Source organism: Oryctolagus cuniculus, chromosome 10 (genome assembly GCF_964237555.1).
Source record: "Oryctolagus cuniculus chromosome 10, mOryCun1.1, whole genome shotgun sequence".
Lineage (NCBI taxonomy): Eukaryota > Metazoa > Chordata > Mammalia > Lagomorpha > Leporidae > Oryctolagus > Oryctolagus cuniculus.
This window is the reverse complement of record NC_091441.1, coordinates 75,805,422-75,823,228: the sequence shown is the minus strand read 5'-3', so window position 1 is coordinate 75,823,228 and position 17,807 is coordinate 75,805,422. Positions and strand designations below refer to the sequence as shown.

Genomic DNA, 17,807 nt, shown 5'->3' with positions numbered 1-17,807 from the left:
CCTTTCTCTCATCACCCATGTGAGACTCTGTAGAGTGAGGGGTTCTGGGGTCAGCCGGCCTCATGGCAAATCCCAGCTCAGCCTCTTTAGCCTGTGACCTAGTGACTTGGCATGGTTCTTTCTGTTACTGTTTACTCTTTCAATCACACAAAACTCTCATAAAGATTAATGAGAGTAGATTATAGATTTTTAAAAAAGATTTACTTATTTATTTGAAAATCAGAGTTCCAGAGAGAAAGGGAAAGACAGACAGAGACCTTCCATCCACTGGTTCACTTCCCAGATGGCCGCAATGAATACAGCCATGAATACAGCCGATGCGGTATGTCCACAGACGGGGCACGAAAGTCAGAACAGGCAGCTTTATCTGTACGACCATCACCACGTCTGCCCAGCTCAGCTTCCAGTGCTATTCAAAAGCATTGCCTTCACACGGCAAGGCGGTGTGGCTGATTTCCACAGGCCTTTGAACCTCCAGTTCTTCTATGTTTCTTTGAGTTTCATTTCAGGCTGGTCTTTGCAGAGACGGGCAGAGAAATCACGGATAATTAAAGCTTAACATATTCTCATTTCATGGTGGGGCTAACAAGTGAAACTACAAGTAATGATGTAATCCAACTTGTCAAAAAGGAAAATGAAAAGAAGAGACGGAAGGCAGGACAGAGCCCTGGGACCTGGCGTGCCGTGTCATCTCCTAATTAACTAACTGATCCTTTAAACTGTCAAACTCGGCGAGGAACTCCATGGCCTGGCATCTGATTAATATTCATATTTGGGCACTAGATGCTCTGATTTAGGTCCCAGTGGTTGTAGTTAAACATCGGTCTTTAAAAAGAGAGAGACAAATAAAAACCCGGCCTGGCAAAGCAAAGGCTCCTGGTTTTCCATTCATAGGGAAATGAGGAGAGGCCACCCGAAGTCTGTAACCCACAGGGAGTGCAAATCCTCCACGGGTGCATATTGATTTCTGAATCATGATGAGGACTTGTATATTGAAAAAATAATTATTTTGCTTTCCACTGGCAGCCACATTGTTAATCATGCTCCATGTCTCATTGTTAACTAAGTGAACGACATGTGTAAAATTACACAGCATTCGGTAATAGAATCAAGCCTTTAATTTCAAACAAAAATAACTGAATATGTAATTTAATCAAAACAGGCTAGAATCAGTCACTTAGCTAAACTGTCGCAATGTGGCCACCTGGGCTTTTCTTTATCTCGCATAGACTACAAAAGAATCTAGTCCTTTCCTTACAGTGATGTCCACTGATTGAAAAATAAAAAAGGTTTCTTAGGCAATTGGCTCCAAAAGCAAAACCAGCCCCTCCATGGTGTCTAATCCCAACCCACACTCTGGCCGCCAACAGTTGCACAAGACAAACTCTGAGTAGCTCCCCCTGGAGGGTGGTAAGGACGGCAAGGGTCCATGGGAGGCACCAAATGGCCCAAGTCCTTTCCTGCATGTTGAGCTCACTTTTTAGGAACTGAAGACCTTCAAAGGACGAATGTAAGTCAAACCCAGTGCCACTGCAGGTTCTAACAACATTGACTTCAAGGAAAGGTTTCCTACAATATTTTTCTATTGAACACGAGACAGTCTTACTTCTCACAGTTTAAGTCTATTCCACTCTGTCCTGATTGACAAGCCGTATATCCCCATAAACCCTCCCAGGAGCAATTCTTCTTTATCCCATAGAGCTTATTAAACATTCTTAAGCCCTTGTTAAACTTACTGTGAAGTTCTTTCAACCTATATTAAAGAGGGTGACATGGCTAAGAGACGCAGAGAGGAGAGGCAGCCTTCTCACGGGTGCTAAGGAACACAGGAGACTGGAGCTGTGCAGTGCAGGTAGTGGATATGGGGGCCCATCTTGAGCAGACACATTAATACATCCTGGCTCATTTTTGCTTCTAGGAGGGGGACATGCCACACATAGAATCAGCACACTTTTTAATAAAGGAATGGCCCACCTCCAATAAACATACACCTTCCAGAAGACTTTTACGAGCTCCTGCTAACTAGAGATGGAGGAGGAGGAAACCATGCCACAGCTGCTGCTGAGACTCCTCTCTGGGGCCAAGCCCACCTGTGGATGATCCGCCTGCAAGCTGCAGAGGCAAGCCTGGCCAGGGCTCTCCACCAGGACCCAAGATGCTTTCTGGTCCTTTGGGGTGAGAGCGTCAGGGCCAATGACCAGAATCGCTCTGCCTTCTGGTAATTTTCTCTAGGGTGATTTGGAACATCTCATGCGTTTGCAAAAAGAACAAAAGGAAAAGCCAAGCTGACACGGTCCAGATTTCACCCCCCCCACCACCACCACTGACGGCGGAGTTGAGGCCTCGGGGGTAACCTACCGCAGCAGCCAATCCCAACCCACACGCGCTCCAAGTCGGGAGGAGTGGATCGCCGCGGCAGGTAGGGGCTCGGCATCTCACTTCAGGCAGCAGTATCAGCGCGTGGCTTGCCCGGATGACTCCCGGGCCGCGTTCCTCGGAGCTGCAGGTACATCTCTGGGTGAGGTGCGAGCTCCCGGGACACCGAAACTGGCCGCGATCCACAGGCAATCAATGTAATTAATGGTGTCTTTCAAGGCAAGCGTAGTAAAAAAATAATTGCTCTCAAATTTTTAACTGCTAATGAATGATTGGGACAGTCAATATTTGTGTTGTTGGGAGTGGATGTGTGCACGGGGAGGAGTGTTTTGGATGCAAATACTCAAACCAGTCTATCAGCTCAGTTAACAATCCTGAGCCGCCAGACCCGGGATGCTGAATATGTTGACTTTAAATGTCTGTGGGGAACATATGCCATGGATCAAAGAACACACTGATTAATCCAACAGAGACCAAAGTCTGTCACTTCGGTCATGGTGCAACGAAGAACCAAACAGGGTCACTCAAGACTGTAAATAAATGGGAGAAAAATATGAAAGCAAAATCACTTTCAAAAAAGAGCTGAGCTGCCAATTACCTACCTAAATGCTACTTGATGAGCGAAACTCTCTTTCCTTCCCAAGCACACCTGCCTACTTGTGTTAAAACACCATTTCCCTTCCTTAAAATAACTACCAGCTTGCTGACGCCAGGTAACTGTCGCTCATGTCATAATCATTTAATATTATGCATTAGGTCATCAGCTTTCTCTTTATTGAGTCCCACAGATACTCAAGCTTCTCATCACACACACACACACACACACACACACTCACAGCCCTATAAACAGAGATTTGAAGATAAACATATTCACGTTGTTTATTTGGAATTCAGTCCTCTGAAGCAACAGGAATCCATTGCTGGAATGAACAGTGGCTGCCGAGAGAAAACTGGGGCAGCCAGACAGAACCAGCTCATCACCAGCGTATGCCAGAAATACCCCGCCATGTTTTTACGGCCAGCTAACCCGGCTGCTTGGGCCACGGACGGCAGCATGGGCCTCAACGCTGAGTCCCATGTACAGAGGACAAATAATCCCTTGGGAAGTCTTAGTTTCCAGCCATCACTCCCCAGACGTACACTCTTGGGGTAGGATGAGGGGCAGACAACTGCAAGCAAAAAGTTCACGTGGTAGGTTGGTGCTGGAGGTTCTGTGCTGCAGTGGCGGAGGCAGGAAAGACTTAGACGTCAGTCACAAACACACTTCCTTTCTCTGCTACCAACATGAGGGCAGTCCTTTGTTTTGTTTTGTTTTGTTTTGTTTTTTTTCCTCCAAGAAACCATAAAGCAGCTGCCATATGTCATTCTCCAAAACCGGCATGGGAATATACACTAACTTTGCAAAGGTAATTTTATGGAAATTTGCCTCTCTCTCTCTCTCTCTCTGTAATTTCACTGAAGGCAGGGGCATGTGCTAGGAACTCTATGCTCACAGAAAACAAAATGCATGACCAGGTCAGTTCCAGCTGGGCCAGGCTTCTAAGATCATCTTCCCCCGATCCCAACTGGTGTTGTTCATGCATTGATTTAATGCTTGGGATTCCAAAGCATACATGTATTGCCTTTTGCCTCTGTTTTGCAGAGCACAACATTTTACTTGGTTCTAAGTTTTGAGTTCACTCTGACACTATCCCCCAAACCATGCTAACACTATACTAAATGGATACAGTTGAATAATTTTAGTTGATAAGATATTCATGAAGCAATGGCTGGTGCCAACAAAGCAAGCGAGCTTTCCAAAGGAAATTCTTGACCCAGCCACGGATCTGCTTTTTAAAAAGTCCACTGCAGTTGTCCTTAACTTGTTCTTCTGCATAATTTATGGGGCAGCTGTCAAACATGCGTGTTCTCCTGTCTCATAGCTGCCATTTGTACACTGAGAAACGACACAGGGTATGGGCAAGGAACAAACTGACACTTGGTCATCGAACAAATGAAGGAAAGGGAGTCCGATGATGAAAAAAAAAACAGTTGGGAAGAAGTATGCTAGTTTCCTCTTTCCACAGCAGGCCAACGAGTGAACTCCCTGCCAATTTTTGAACAGTCTACAGAAATGGACTTACCGGACAGAATGCATGGCTCACACAATGGCCACTATGCTTCCAAAAGGGCATAATAATTTTTTCCTGCTTTAAGTACATATACATTTACATCTGATTTTATATGATCTACAGTGATTTTATAAAATCAACAATGTTGAAATTGCAAAGCAAAACACAGTTTGAAAACCCCTCTGAAATTTCCCTGAAGAGAATGCCTAATTTCCACGAGTTGGCCAAATAATGCGAGTCTGGATACCTCTTAAGCACAGATAATTGATCTCCATGTTAAGCCACGAAGCATTGTGACTAAGCTAATAAGACTCTTTTCTTTCTGATCTCTTTCCATTTCCTGCATTGTGTTCAGTGCCTCTCATCCTTGTCCAACATCAACAGGTTATTTGCACAGGGGTCAGTGCTGGCCAACATTAATAACCATTATGAAACCTCTAGCATGTTTTAAATCAACAACCAAAGTGGCCTCCACTGTTTAAAGTATAAGTTCCAAATGTTTCCATGGCAGAGGGCAGGCCTGTGAAAAGCACAGGTAAAAATTAGAAGTTAAATAATCAGATCACAGCAAGCAACTCCACCACAAGGGTCCCCATTTTAAAACAGCTGGAAAGCAAACATAATGGGAGTGTTCCTTGGGCAGGCCAGTAAGCCTGGGCTTCCTCCCACAGGCACGTACGTTTCACACGGCTGAAATTACCACCATGTACACAAGCTGGAGGAACCTCAGGCAAGACCACAAGAGCCAGCTCCGAGAGACTCAGCGTGGAGACCTGCTTGCCTCTTTCTTTTCCCTTCCTAAGGCCCCTCAGCAATGGAACCCTCTCTCATCAGGTCATGCAAAGAGGGCTGACCCGGCTCAGCCAAGAGTTACTGCACCTGGCTTGGGGACGGTCACAAGACATGGAGCCCATCCTGACTGCAGTTATCTCTCTGTCTGCTTTGCCCAGCGTGTTACTGTAGTGCGGGTGTAGTGGTATCTATAAACACTAAAGGTGACAGACTCAGGCAGGCCAAGAATAATATTGACCACAATCACAGAAGGACAGCCAGAATCTGGTGTTGACTGAGAAAAAGGAGGTTCCAGAGCAAGCTGGGAAAGTGTGTGTTACTTAATGAATAACAAATTAGGTGGGTTTTAAGGCAGAATGAATAAATGAATGCATAACCTCTGGAAGGTGCTTTCTCAAGTCTTTTCCCTGCATATTGGAATAGTGACCAACTTTAACTATATTCTTTATTATCAGGATGCCATATTTTTGGCACTGACATTTTGGTCAGATTGGCTTAGTGTGTCTAGGAGCTGTGTCTTGAATGTCTACATTCTTTTGGCTGATCTCTCCTGAAATTCCATCCAATTCTGCATCTCCTATCAAGCTATTTGTTTAGTAGTGTATGTATCTTCTTGGTGAATTGAACCCTTCTCATCTGAGAGATGCCCTCCCAGTTTTCACAGTAAGTTTTAGTTTTTTATTATCAAGATAAGAAGCTGCTTTCCTGTTGAAAAAAGAATTGCCATGAGTTATGACAAAAGACTATTTCAGATCATCATCTGTATACTTCAAGTGCTCTGCACTGTACATTATTGCATTTGATTCTTATAATAACTCCAAGAGGTCTTGCCCATCACGTTATGTCCAGTTTGTGGACAAGAAAGGTCTAGTAGGTAAGGGAGCCTACCCAGGATCATCCAGGAAGTGCTGGAATCAGAATTAAACCTCAACCAACCCAACTGTAGAGCTGTGCTCTACATGCGCCTATTGCCATGCAAAGAAATGGCCACACCGAGACAGCAACACTTAAAAAGAAGGATATTTCAGATCCAGCAAGTAAAGGCCCTGGCCACGAGATACCGCCCTATAGATTCTACTTCGTTAGCCTGCAGGAGCTCTGGGTACCAAGGCTTATATCATTTCTGAGCTTCTATGTTTCACGCCTGCAAAACAAAAATTATAATAAATCTTGTTCTCAGGATGAAAAATATTTGCAAAATCCTCTGAGAGGGTAGGAGTAATATTCCAGTTTAAACAATGATGGATTGTTTTTCTCTGACACCAAGCAAATAAAAGCATAAAACTACACTTAAGGTTTTCAAACACAGATTCAGCCAAGTCCAATGTACATTTTCTTCATGAGGCCAACTGGCCTCCTCGGAACCCCTGCTAATTTTCCTGATGATGTTTGAACAGAACATGCTGATTTGGGTAATTCCATGTCCATGCACAAAAATAATCAATGACATCAGCATAGTTATGGGAATTAGACTTATTAGTTAATTACAGAACCAGCAGAGGGAGCACAAACCCTGCATAAATAATAACTGTTTCTTCTGAGCGTCTCAAAAATAGCAGGAATGGGGGCGAGAGAAATGCACTGAAAGATTTAATGACGCGTGTTAGAAGAGGGGTTTGCTCTCTTGGAGTGGTGTTAAGATAGCAGTCTATCACACTGTTGATACAGTCTACGTATGAATGCTTAGTTTTGGGGTACTAGGGAGGAAGGAAGATGTGTGTCTGTGTGTGTGTGTGTGTCCCTTTGTTTTCACGGTGACACCCTCCCCTACTGATGAAGTAATTAAGGTCAGATGGTGAGAGTCGCCAAGAGTTGGTGAAATACTTGCTTGTTTGCCCTCAAATCAAAGGAGCTTTCATTTCAGCTTTGTTCATCCTAAACAAAGTCCCAAGTGAGCTGATCTTACTCCACTAAGATGCAATCAAGATTTATATTTCTGGTTGAATAAAAAAAAAACAACAAAGTAATGCCTACTGGTACAAAGAAAAAGAAGTAAGATCACTCTTTTAAAAAGAATGTCTGCCTTAAATACTGGACTGCCAACAGTTAAAGAAATGGTCACTAGTTTTGATTTGAAGCCCGATAATGTTCACCATTTTTTCCTTGAATAAATGAGTAATAAGACAGTAGACAGATATATGCCCCCCAACGAAATAACACTGGCATGCGTCAATGCAAGATGAAGAATGTCGATTTATCCAACCATGGATAGGTGAGGCAATACACTTAGGGCTGAAAACTTTTATTACACAGACCAACATTCCAGACTAGGCCAACTGCTTAAAAGGCAGCTATAATCATAGCAAAGACATCAATACTGCCCAATGTGATACACAGTTTATCCAAGGTGAAAAACTACATTATACAGGACTTGCTGTCTGTTCTCTGCATTTCTTCTACTAATTTTGAGGACAAGCTCTCCAACCTCAAATAAGAACAACAACAACAGAAAAGAAAATCATGACATACAACCAGGTATCATGACTGTATAGAATTTATAGAATGAAATGTTTAATGGATGTAGGCTCATTCTGGGGGGAAGGGAGGAGAAAATTTCCACTTTAGCTCATCTAAAGAGGATGAGTAAGGTGCAGGCGCGGTGAAACAGGGCTGATATGCAGCTGGTGTATATGCTTTGGAGCCAGCGCCATGGTGCAGCAGGTCTAAGCCTCTTCCTGCCTCTTCCCATTCAGGCGCCAATTCAAATTCTGGCTGCTCCATTTCTAATCCAGCTTCCTACTATTGTGCCTGGGAAAGCAGTGGAAGATGGCCCAGGTGCTTGGGCCTCTGTACCCATGTGGGAGACCCAGATGAAGTTTCAGGTTCCTGGTTTCAGCCTGGCCCAGACCTGGTCATCGTGGCCATTTGGGGAATGAAGCAGTGGATGGAAGATCTCAATTCATTCTCTCTCTCTCTCTCTTTCTCTCTCTCTCTCCCTTGCTTTCTTTGTAACTCTGCCTTTCAAATAAATAAATAGAATCTTTTAAAATTTGCCTTTATATGTATGCATATCAAAGAAACGGTGTGTGCTCAGTAGAGAACGGCTCCAGTCTTGTTAAAGAGAGAACCAGTGCAGGGGCTACAGGAGATCTCTGGCACAGCTGCACTGCCAGAGTGCCTGCTATTCCCCCAGGCCCCCTAGACTCCCGCTGACCTTGTCTTCCATAGCAAGCCCTATCCTGGGCAGTGTTTCTGCTCAGTGCCTGCTATAATCTGAATGCTTGTGTCTCCCCCAGATTCATATCTTGAGACCTAATCACCAGTGTGACTGTGTTGGGAGGCCGGGTCTTTGGGAAAGGATTGGTGGTCTTATAAAAGAGAAGCCGGAGAGAGCTCTCCCACCCCTTCTACCATGTGAGGACACAGCACGAAGGCTCTGACTATGAACCAGGAAGCAGACCCTCTCTGGACAGTCAATCTTCTAGCACCATGACCTTGGACTTCCCAGTTCCCAGAACTGTGAGAAATACACTTCTGTTGTTCATGAGCCACCTGGCTACAGTATTTTGTTACCGTGGCCTGAACAGACGTGGAACAGCAGAGTCAACAGCACTTCTGCTGCGGAGATGGAAGAGGCACACAGGGTTCAGAGACTGAGCTTTCGGAAGTGGGGAGATGTGGTCTATCCATGCTTTTTAAACATTTCCTTCCTCGAAGGACTCTGAACATAGTGGATGCTGCAAATATGGCCCTCGCCAATTGCTTTCCTTATCCATGTGACCTAAAAACAGCAGGCACTAGAGCAGCTCGGGGGGGGGGGGGGGGCGGATTCTGCTGTGATTGCCCAGCAGGTGCACATCTGAGCTGCCAGCTGACTACTCCCAAATCTGATGTCAACACCTGTCTTTCAGGGATTGGTCACCTTGGAGAATTGGTTTCTTCTACTAGTTTGGAAAAAAAAAGACTAAATGAATTTATCTCACAAGGTCACATAACTCCTATAAATTGGTCCTATGCTTCAATACATTTGTCTTCGACTTTTTTTTTTCACTTAAAATAATTTTTCTCCAACTTTTGTGCTTATTTGAAGTTTTAATGGCAGACTAGCTATTTATTGAACACTATTGTGTGAGGGTACTTCAGAAAGTTTGTGGGAAAATAGAATTTAAAGTAAGCTTCGTTTGAAATCCATGCATAGTTTTTTTCATAGTATATATTTTCTATAAATTTGTTGAAGACCCCTGGCATGCTTGGATTTCAAATTTTTTTTTTTGCATTGCTGGTATTGGGCCCAGTGGATTAAGCCAGCTCCTGCAATGCTGGCATCCCATATGGGCACCAATTCGAGTCCCAGTTGCTTCACTTCTGATCCAGCTTCCTGCCAACCCTCCTGGGAAAGCAGTGGAAGATGGTCCAAGTCCTTGTGCCCCTGCACCCATGTGGGAGACCTGGATGGAGTTCCTGGCTCCTGGCATTAGCCTAGCACAGCCCTAGCCATCTGGGGAGTAAACCAGCAGATTGAAGATCTCCCTTTTTCTCAAATAAATAAATAAAACCTTAAAAAAAACTTTTTGGACGCAAATGAATTCATCTTTGAATTTCATCTTCCATTAACTTTTTGAACAACCCTCACCTATTAGGCAGAGTGCCAGAAACCTTACCTAGATCTCAGGAGCACTGAATGAGGTTAGCACTGTTTCTCATTCCCACTTTACCAGGGGGATCCTGGGACACAGAACACTGAGCAGCTTGCCGGAGGCCACCCAGCTGGTGCGGGTAGAATCCCATCCCAACCTCTGTCCACAGAAGTCCACGCATGCCTTTTTGCCTTTCTACTAGGGCTCACTGCGTATCCCCTTCCAAGTAAGAAACAAGAAGACCCTGTTTATGTAACATGGTAGGATCTGCTCTTGTTAAAATTCTCACACACATGGGTAGGCTTGCTGTTTTATGCAGCGACAAGTCTGTGTCATTTTCTGAGTCAAGCACGAAAGAGTCTTGTCACTGGAAGATGGAGAATGAGAGAACACTGGGTGGGCAGAAGGTGACCGGAGCCAACATCTTTCCAGTGATTCCTGGGCTGTGTGATGAGTCGGGGGCTCTCCTTCCCACGGTGTTGGCTGAGGGTCTTGACAGAGCCAATCAGTTACCTGATCAGTCATTAAGACCAAAATAAATGGGACCACCAACCTGAGGGTTCGAAAGCTGATGCACCTTAACAATCCACTGGAAACTCTAAGCTTCTTATGAATTAAAAATGTGAAAACCCTGCACAGGGGCCACGTTGGATATCTGGTAAATACAACCTCATCAATGTCTTTATTGACAATGTCACATTTTGTGCATATATGGAAAGTTACAGCACTGAACATGATAGGAACACACTCCCAATAGGATTCCTATGTAAGAAACTGATTAAGGATGAAGAAGGGGCTGGTGCTGTGGTACAGCAGGTTAACGCCTTGGCCTGAAGCACCGGCATCCCATGTGGGCGCTGGTTCGAGACCCAGCTGCTCCACTTCCGATCCAGCTCTCTGCTGTGGCCTGGGAAAGCAGTTGAAAGTGGCCCAGGTCCCTGGGCCCCTCTACCCATGTGGGAGACCTGGAGAAGGCTCCTGGCTCCTGGCTTTGGATCAACGCAGCTCCGGCCGTTGCAACCATCTGGGGAGTGAATCATCGGATGGAGGACTTCTCTCTCTCTCTCTCTCTCTCTGCCTCTCCTCTCTCTGTGTAACTCTGACTTTCAAGTAAATAAATAAATCTTTTAAAAAAGAAGGATGAAGAAAATAAATGAACAATACGTGTTTTTATCTGTTAAATGAATTTAACACAGCCTGGTCTATGGTTAGGCAGGCACACAAGGATTCATTTTACACTGTTTTTTTTTTCACTCACCATAGTAGTGTCACTTGGACCTCAGAGTGAATCAGTCACCAAGTCACATCCTTTCATATGAGGAAAAATAGCTATGCCTAAAAACAGCTAACTATTAGTCAGATCTATGTCTTTATTTTTAGCTTTCACAGCTATTCTTAGTCAACCAGCAGGTAACTCACGAAGATGTAGACACCCAGGATGGGAAGCATGGGTTTGGAAATTCCAGAAATCATAACAGGAATCACTGGTTACTTCTGTTTAATGCAGCACATAAGCATTCGTGTTTGGAAACCCGACTCGTGAAAGCACCAACAATGTATTAATGCTAAAAAATGGGTGTTCTGCTCCCTTCATCTGTTTAGAGACGCCATGTCCCAGCTCACCCTCCAACGACAAAGCTCTTATGATAATCTGCATGTGAAACACAAAACTTCTCATGTCAACTATTGGGTTTCTCCAAGTGAGGTCTGCAGATAGTATGAAGCCATTTGGATGGCTGTGCGGACAGCAGATGTATCAAATCATGGGCATGTCACATGCATGTGAAAGAGTACATGTCACAGCAACTGCCAAGCCATCCACAGCCCAGGGTTCCCCAAGGACAGGGGTTCAGCCGTGGGGCGGCCAGAGAAAGGGCCATGATTCACTCTGGCAGGGCCAGAGCCTGGACACAGTTGTCTAATTGCCTGGTTGTCATCTCCCAGATACTCTTGGGTGACATTGTGGCTAGAGTAATGAAGAAAATAAATACACGGGATCTCATATACTATTCCTCGATCTTGAAATGCTCTATTTATTTGTTCAATATTCATTAACAAGAGAAAAAGAATTAGAGTTCATCTTTCATGTTTTGCATCGATACTGTGTATCATTTTTGCTTGAGCATAGATTGGCATATTACACTCTTTCAATTATATAAAAAGCAAAATGTCAAATACATTATGTGTTTGAAAGGAAGCTGTTATTTGAGCTTGCATTTATCTAATTATGAGAGTTTGCAGTTGGAAGGCAAGAAAGAGTATTCTCAGAATCACCTGAATGGTAATTTTGCTCTAGATGCATAAATATTCTAATTTTGTCACTAAGGGCCTATTGAGTTTGTGAACCTTTTAAAAAAGAACTCGAAGGAGCAGGCATTTGGCCTAGCAGTTAAGAGGCCTCCCACACTGGAGTACTTAAGTTTGATGGTCATCTCTGACTCCTGGCCCTGGCTTCCCTGGGAGGCAGCAGGTGACTGTAATTGGGAGGCTCAAGTAACTGGGTTTCTGCCACTCATTTGGAAGACCTGAATTGCATCCCTGGCTCCTGCCTTTGGCCCAACTCAGTCTCAGTATTTGGGGAGTGAAAAAGCAAATGGGGGGCCTCTCTTTCTGTCTATCTGCCTCTAATTTTTTTTAAAAGAAGTAACTTGATTCCATTTAAGGCTGGGAAGTTTTCCTTCCAGTGTACAAGATAGCAAGAAGTAAGTCTGAAATATTTCAGTTGGGTTATCATGGCATGTCAAGAGGAAACCAAGGGGATGGCACTGTGGCATAGCAGGTTAAACTACTTTTTGCAGTGCCAACGTCCCATATGGGCATCGGTTTGAGTCCTGGCTTCTCCTCTTCTGATCCAGTTCCCTGTTAATGCGGCTTGGAAAGCAGTGGAAGATGGCCCAAATGCTTGGGTCCCTGCACCCACAAGGGAAACCCAGGAGAAGCTCCTGGCTCCTGACTTTGGATCAGCCCAGCTCTGGCTATTAAGGCCATTTGCAGAGTGAAGACTTCCATTTGGGAGAATGGAAGACCTCTCTCTCTCTCTCTCTCTCTCTCTCTGTGTCTCACTATAACTCTGCCTTTCCAACAAATAAATAAATCTTACACAAATAAAAAGAGGAAACCAAGCCTTCTGCTTGCACTCATCACCTCTCTGCATGTGCTGTAAGGGGGTGATCCCTGTTCTCTCAACAACAGCAAGGCTACAAGCACTGATCAAGTGGCCACCACCAAGTGGAAGGTCCTCACCCTGCTACGCGCTTTGCACACATTGTCCCAGTCAACCTTTCCAACACCTTTTTGGATAAGTTTGGCCACACTAAAAAAATAAAATGAGAAAAGCAGGTTTGGCGGGTCCAGCTCTTATGCTCAAAGTGAAGCTTCATGCCTAGGACTGTCTTGCTTCCAACCTTGTGCTCCTGCCCATCAAAATACACCGTCTGCTTCCATTGTCCTTCTCGTTTTATGAGCTCCTTACTGTGGGGACCACTGCTGGTAGAAAGGAAGAGGGGAGAGAGATGCCAGGATGCTAGGACAAAGTGTTCACATTGAAAGGAAGCCTGGCATTCGTGTGAGCAGAGAAGACAAGCTGCTAGCAGAGGTGGGCATCTGCTGGGGAAGCAATGGCAGAATGTCTGCCCTGCCCCGGGCTGCCTGCCATGTGCCCTCAGGCAGCCTTAGCCCACCCTTATTCTGCAGGACTTGGGAAGGCAATAGCTGCCGAAAGCAGGATGCAGAGATCTCACACTTATTCTCACGGTACAGAATTTGGGAGCCTCTGAGGGCATGTGTCCCACAAATGATCGAAGACATGGGGATCACCAGGAGCCTTCTTACCAGCTGGGCACTACTACTTATTATAAATAATCCTCATTACTTGGCAGCACCATGTCACACACTGACTCTAAGGGAACTTGTAACTTAGGAAACTGTGTCTCATTTGCTATCCAGAATCCAGATTCTGCTCTGCTAAATTTCTGAACACCCCGCATGGCAGGTTCCAATCACTGAGTGTGTTAATGATATTGGAATAGAGTAAGCACCATCTCTTTGTCCTCCAGGATAGAGGCACTCACAGGCAGAGTTGGTATGATACCCACCACTTAACCGCTGGAGCCCAGCCTGGTGCCTGCCACATAGCATGGCATCTTTGATGATGAACCATATCTTCTTTAGTGTTATTTAGTTTCTGCAATTTAAATTTCAGACTCTCCTCCTTTTCTGTGTATCTCCCTTCCTTCAATCCTTTCTGATTTCATAAGGAAAACTCCAGAAGGGAAAGCAGTTGATGAACAAACCCCCTCCCTACAGTTCCCTCTCTCCCTCCGCCCCCGCCTTGCAGCGTGCAAGGGCAGAGCTAACCTGGTCTGGGGATCAGGAAACAGCTACGATTATTTGTGTTTAGTGCCAGAGACATGGTTTTCTTTTTGCAATATCTCTGCCCCAATAAAATTAAGAACTTAGTGCAGGATCCAAATTCCCCCCAAAGGAGGCAGCTTAAAAAAAATTTATTGGCTCTTCTGCCACGGGGATTTGTGGTTTCTTTTTTAATAGTTATGGTCTGCTATGCCATACGTTTCTTTGGTCACTAGACAGATCCATTTATCTTTCTTTTGAAACATGCACTAAACATTTTAAGCAAATTCTGGCTCTCCAATTGATTGGATTTTCCAATGAGGAATGAATTGCAAGAACGGCTTTGGAATACGTCTCCAAAACAAGAAGACCTAAATAAAAACAGATACTGAGGACTGTATTTTCCTGATTGTCAGGCAAGCTAATTATGCTTTACTCTAAAGCTCTGCCTATCAGGCAAGAAAGGAGAAGGCAACTGGGGGCCCTCTCCTCGCACAGCCTGATGTCTGGGAATAGAACACCAGTTTACTCACAGCAGGAGGCTGCCGTAATTGGCAGTTCCATTTTTCCCTACTAGAGGGTAATTCTCCAGCGAAGAAAACACAATGTTAACAAGATTTTACAAATTTGACATATGGTGTCCTATCTGAAATGACCAACGAAAGTTCCTCCTCTCCCCAGCTAGGCGCTGTGATCGCTGGGCAGGGCTACACAGAGTGATCAAAGGAGTCCTTTTACAGGAGCTGCGTTCTTGCTCCTAAGAAAAAGCCACAGAACAACAAAAGGTAAAGACACTCAGGGCGGATGCGTCTGGGAGACCATGGGTGATGAAATGGCAACACAGAATCTCACCTAGAGACTGCACTCATGAGTGACAGCTGGTCCATGCCAGGACCCCAGACGGAGGGTGTCCGTGCACGGTAGGGTGCGGGTGGGGCTGGGACACAGGAGTGAGTCAAGGACTGAATTAGGACAGACACACAGGGCCTAGCCTTGGTTCTGAGCTGAAGACTACCCCCCTCCCTAAACAAGAGAAACTCCAGGATGGATTTTTAGGGAGGGTCCAATCGCTTCGATGTGAATCCCAAAGGGGCCTCTTCACCACAATTCTTATTTAAAACCATGCACCCCTAATGAGGTCTCTGGATTCTGTTTTAAGTAACAAAAGAACAGCAGAATGTAAAACACTGGGCAGGAATGCACTGAAATATCCTAAGAAAGGAAGAATGGGGATTTGGGGCTGCTTTTCTCCTGAGCAGATTAAATGATGCACCATTTCATTCCTCCATGGTAGGCATTTGGGGACATTTCAGAGAGGGACAAAAATGGGCCCCCAAGGATTTTTCCTGGGTCCGCTGCTAAGCTCCCCACAGTTCGTTGTCTCTGGCCATCACCCAGGGACCATCGTGAGGCCCTTGCCCAGGTCCGTCTGATCCCAGCTACCCAGATGGCACAGGAAACGGAGACTCACTTGAAGGCTGGTGAGCTCAAGGGCAGTGCACGAAGGGGATTCACAAGCAGCTTGCGAGCACCAGGTACCGGCAGTAAAGCAGAGGTGGGTTAAGTCCTCATTTTCATGGGGAATTAAACGGCCTTTTGAAGGCACCTAGTGACACATGATTGATAATCAATTGATAAGAGCCAGGTGAAGGAAGGCACAGGATGAGTGGAATAGCAGGGACACTCCTCTCCCCTTCTCTCCCCTCCCCTCCCCTCTCCTCTCCTCCCTTCCCCTCCCCTCTCCTCCCTTCCCCTCCCCTCTCCTCCCTTCCCCTCCCCTCTCCTCTCCTCTCCTCTCTTCCTCCCTCCCCCTCAACCTTTTCTTTTAATTTAAAACCAGAGCACCAAAGAACAGAGAGAGGGAGTCACAGCAAGGGAGAGACCCATCAGCTGGGCCACTCCTCAGATGGTCACATCAGCCAGCCAGGGCCGGGCCACGCTGAAGCCAGGAGTCAGGAGCTTGGGTGGCAGGGGACCGGCTACTTGGGCCATCTTCCTTTGCTTTTCTCCAGGCACATGAGCAGGGAGCTGGATTGGAAGCGGAGCAGCCAGGACTCCATCCAGGGTTCTGATATGGGATGCTGGCATCTCAGGTGGTGGCTTAACGTGCTGGCGGGGCCACTTTTTGATTCAGTATACTCAAACACTGTATGTCTGTCTGTCTGTCTCTTCAGGAACAGTGTTCGTGTTTCTTTTTGTAGACTATTTCCTTGTTCACCGTGCCTGCCCATTCCTTCTTTTCTGCCTGGCTGTCCTATTTGGCGATTCCCAGTAGCTCTTGAGCTGTTTATAGTGCAGGGACAGACAGGCCTTGGAGTGACACTGAATCACATGGCTGGAGAGCTTGGCTTCTTCAGTGTCTTGCCTTCCCCCAGGTACAGGCCTGTTTGGTGCTGCTCTACTTTCTGCACCTTGCTAACATTTGCTAACCTCAGAGTGACTGTCAGAGAGTAGAATGCAGCTGGCATCAAATAATGGGCTACTTTGTGTGTATTTGTCTTAATGGTTATTCCCTTGATTTATGACAAGTATGACTGCTTTGTGTTTTCCAGAAGTCAGAGGGCATTTTCACTGGAAACATGTTAAGTCACATATCAATTCCTAGGTGCTTCCTCTTCTATGACACACCCAGAGCAGTCGAATTCACAGAGACAGGAGGTCACTGGAGGTTGCCAGGTGCAAGGAGAAGGAGGCCATCAGGAGCTGTGATTTACTGGGCACAGGAGTCCTCCCTCGTCCGCAGTTTAGTCGCCCACGGTCAACCATGGCCCAAACACATCAAGTGTAAAATTCCAGAAATACACAATTCATAAGTTTTAAATAACTTTTATTAATGCATATTGCTATGTTTTATTTTTATTAGTTATTGCTGTTACTATATTACCATGCCTAATCTACCAATTAAACTTTTTTTAAAAATGATTTTATTTATTTATTTGAGAGGTACAATTGCAAACAGCGAGAGGGAGAGACAGAGAGAGAGGTCTTCCATCCGCTGGTTCATTCCCCAATGGGCCTCAATGGCCAGAGCTGTGCTGATCCAAAGCCAGGAGCCAGGAGCTTCTTCCAGGTCTCCCACACGGGTGCAGGGGCCCAAGGACTTGGGGCATCTTCTACAGCTTTCCCAGGCCACAGCAGAGAGCAGGATAGGAAGAAGAGCAGCCAGGACTCAAACTGGCCCCCATACGGGATGCTGGGGCCACAGGCAGAGGATTAACCTACTACGCCACAGTGCCAGCCCCCCATTAAACTTTATCCTAACTATGTATTGGCGTGGATAGGAAGTGGCATGGTAGGTGTGTCACAGGACTGGGTGTTATCTGCGGTTTCAGGCATCTGCTGTCTTGGAAGGTATCCCCCACAGACAGTTTCATTCTTATCGGGAGGAAAAAGTTCTGGAGACTGCACGGCAATGTGGTGAACACTACCCAACCACACATCTAAAAGTGGCCGAGAAGGTACATTTTATGTTGCATATTTTTATAAGAAGAAGAATGGTAGAAGAGGGAGGCAGGGAAGCTGGGACTGAGGGATCAGGATTAGAGAGATGCAAGCCGCTGGCTTTGAAGACCCAGGAAGGGGCTAGGAGCCAAGGGATGTA

At 45.5% G+C, this 17,807-nt stretch overlaps 1 protein-coding gene across 2 annotated transcripts in view; it reads right to left on the bottom strand.

Annotated features, from left to right (window-relative positions):
• The window catches only part of PDZRN3 (PDZ domain containing ring finger 3), a 252,081-nt gene that overhangs the window by 70,230 nt on the left and 164,044 nt on the right, over positions 1–17,807 (bottom strand). The window contains exon 1 of one of the 2 annotated variants that reach the window (XM_051851469.2): positions 2,359–15,914. The exons of the other annotated variant lie outside the window; for it this stretch is intronic. The gene's annotated coding sequence lies outside the window, so the exon portion shown is untranslated. Of the gene's footprint in view, positions 1–2,358; positions 15,915–17,807 lie in introns of those variants that run through there. 2 annotated transcript variants of the gene reach the window in all.